Source organism: Alosa alosa, chromosome 21, assembly GCF_017589495.1.
Source record: "Alosa alosa isolate M-15738 ecotype Scorff River chromosome 21, AALO_Geno_1.1, whole genome shotgun sequence".
In the NCBI taxonomy this organism is placed as follows: Eukaryota; Metazoa; Chordata; class Actinopteri; order Clupeiformes; family Clupeidae; genus Alosa; species Alosa alosa.
Genome location: NC_063209.1, coordinates 7322550 through 7325978, shown reverse-complemented (window position 1 = coordinate 7325978; position 3429 = coordinate 7322550).

Genomic DNA, 3429 nt, shown 5'->3' with positions numbered 1-3429 from the left:
TCCCAATTACCCTCACCTCAACACCATCCACCATTTTACCTCCGCTCTTTCTTCAACAATATGAACAAACATCCGCCCTAGACACGCCAGCAAACTCATTTGGGCCATGTTAAGCTGTTGTGGAGTATTAGGGGTTGTGCTGAATCTAGATCCCTAATTAAGAAACGGATAATAAACAGGATGCCCATTAATCATGAATGCTCAAGAATAATGAGGTAAACATTTTGTCAGATAAGAGGACCCATTTTTAGCCCTCGCTGGATGAAAGGCCACCTGTTGATCTTCCGCATGTATTGATCAATATCACTTCTAAACTCAAGGACACTGAGAAGAATATGTTTTCTTTTTTGTCCTTTTCTAATATACATATATATTTTTTTTAATTATTATTATCAAAATACAATTGCCCCCAGTAAGCTGCTGATATTAAACTCATTATAACTGGAATAGGCTACGTGCACAACTATGAATACAAAGTCAGGAAGGCCTTTATTTTCAAATGCCATGGGGGCACAGTCAAGAGTCATCACCGGTAGCAGACAGGTAGCATAGATGGAATTCTTTCATTGAAACAACTTCCTGTAAACAGCCAAGTGCTTCCTGTGTTGGGGCAGATGTCACGTGTGTCTACTTCAATAATCCACCTCCTTCCCCAAACAGTTGACTCATACCACCTCCGGTGAGGTACCCATCGGAAAACCTCGGGAGGAATTCCGAAATGTTACTGAATGCAGCCCAGATCAGGCCCTTTGCCACTTGGGGGGAAACCACTGTCCATCTGGCACACTTAAAAGCTTTACAGCGTGCCGCAGACAGTTAAAAATAATATGGTGCAAATGTTTGAACTTTACAGCTGACTTTATAATGTCACACATGCCCTTGCCTTTATAAGGACATTAAAGTGATTCATTAAGTTGGCAATAACGCTCCATGGGCAAATTTGCACCTGGACACCAGGAGTGTGGATGTCATGTTGCCTTAACCAAATAATGTACTGCTTGTTAAAATTACTAAAAAAAAAACAATCCAATTATGACAAGAAAAAATCTGTTATTATTTTACACAAGGGTATTGAAGCAATACAACATGACTATATTTGCAGACACACAAAAAAAACTAATTGGATATTAGATGTAGCAGATGTAAACAGAGAGTGGAGTTCTGTGATCCGTTCGTTATGTACTCACTGGTTTCACAAATTATCTTAAAGCTAAAAAAAGGCTCCAAACAGATAAGCATCTTTACTCAGCCCCTCAGTCAACCCCTTGCAAGCGGGAGGATTACTTGAGGAGAGGCATTGACTTCAAGTAGGCAGTGTAAAAATGGAAGGTGCTCCTGTTGCTAGGCTTCGAGTGGGTGACACGAGACAAGCTGGAGCAGCAAGCTCCCTCCTGGGAATACTCTCCCGAGGCAAACAATGGCCGCCCCTGTGCTCTGCTGGCCGGAGGGAGCCGTGGCCCCTGAACCAGAGTCGGTGTCAGAGGAGTGACTTTTGAGCCACCGCTACCCAGAGGTCGATATCCAAGCCTCTTCCAGCATGGGCCTCTAAGGCTTGTGTGACAGAGGGGGGAGCTCATTCATCTTGTGTCACCGTCCCACATTAAGCGGCTAAGCTTCCCTGAGAATGATTTAGCAACACCCATCAGTGCATTACAATTAACATGCGTAGGCTCCATCTGGCATGCCAATTTGGCTTCAGTGGTCCTGAGCCTCGCATGCTTTTGTTGTAGACTTGCAATTATTTCTTTGGCATTGTAACTGGTAGTATGGTATGTTTTCAGTGAATTGGGCTACATTAAATATTATGCTGAGGAATTATATATTGTTTGTTTGTAATATGGTAGACATTAATTCTAGCTAAGAGCCTTTTGATTTTGGCATGCCTTTTATGCAAACTAAATCATCCATACAGTTGTACAGCACTGAACGGAATGTTTCTTGTGGGTTTGAATCGCACACAAATTATCTCACTATTCATTTCAGCCTTGCGTCAATTGAGTGTACATTGTGGTTTGGATTCTTTTTGACATTTCTGTCTGATTCTGACGATACTGTTGTTAAATGACGTATTTGAAACAGGGTGTTGAACCATGGAGCAGTATAGGGTGGGCCTTGAAACATATTTTCACTTCATAATTTTATTTCTACAAGGGTGGGGTGGAAGTAGACTTTCCTGAACTATAGTTTTGTATGTTGCCAGAGAGCATTTCATAAAATAACATGCTTCTTAGAAACATAAACTTTCAGTCTCGTGACAAAAACTGTTACATGTATCTATGGCCAACATAGATAAGAGACATTGTTGTAGTTTAAGCTTAGTTTCCTATAGTTCTCACAATTCACATGAAGTCAGAAGAAATGCTACATTTTCCTGTTTAGTGCAAAGTAAGCAAACACGGAAAAAATGAATTTATTTTGATCCAGACATCGAACACTGACTCTGTCGCGGCTTTGTTCGACAAAAGAATAAAAGCCGTGCAACAAAATAAAACAAATGACTCAGAATCGGCGAAACAAACAAAAACCAGCGATGCAATCTCGTGCAGATTCTGATAAGCTTTTCCTGCGGGTTGCTTCGCTGTCACGGGGAGTGGTGAGGAACACTGCAAAGCATCTCGGCTTGGCTATTCGTCATTAGAGATGGGCCAGGAGTGGTGGCAACAACGGGGGGGATGAGCAACCATACATCTGGAGGAGGACACACAAAAGGAGGGAAATGGTTCACCCCCTCCTCTTCCCTTCACCATCCTCTCATTCCTATTTTTTCCTCTCCGAGCTGGTATTTTGTCATTCCTGCTTTTCCTGGCTGGATCCCTCGTTGCAATTCAAACACTTTTCCAACAAGAGCATCTGTTTGGTTATTATCATAAACCTGACCACCCCCCACCCCTCCAACACACACACACACACACACACACACACCTTCCTCTCTGTTTATTCTCTGTTGTGGGAGGGATGGTGCATCTGTGGGTATGGAGAGGTGAAGGAGGGGGGGTGGGGGAGGCCCCTTCTCTATGACCTCCTGAGTCAGTGATACATAAGGCACATGACCGACTGGGCTTCTTATCCAAGGCAAACAGCTCTCTCACTCTCACACACAGGGACCTGCTGCAGACCGACTCTCTCTCTCTCTCTCTCTCAGCACATTCACAGCTCTACTGGACTTGGCACAGGCTGTCTTCTCTGCGAGGAAGAGAATACACACGCTGAAAACACAGACACACACACTCACTCACTCACACCGTGGGAGAGCTACGATAAAGACGTGCCTTTAGTCTTGGAGTGGCGCTGTCACACACTCGCATACTGATATACAAACACATACTAGAAACACTCACTCACTCACGCGCGCACGCACATACATACACACGCACGCACGCACGCTGCTCTGTGCGCACACTCACAGAGACACACACAGAGAGGAGCAAA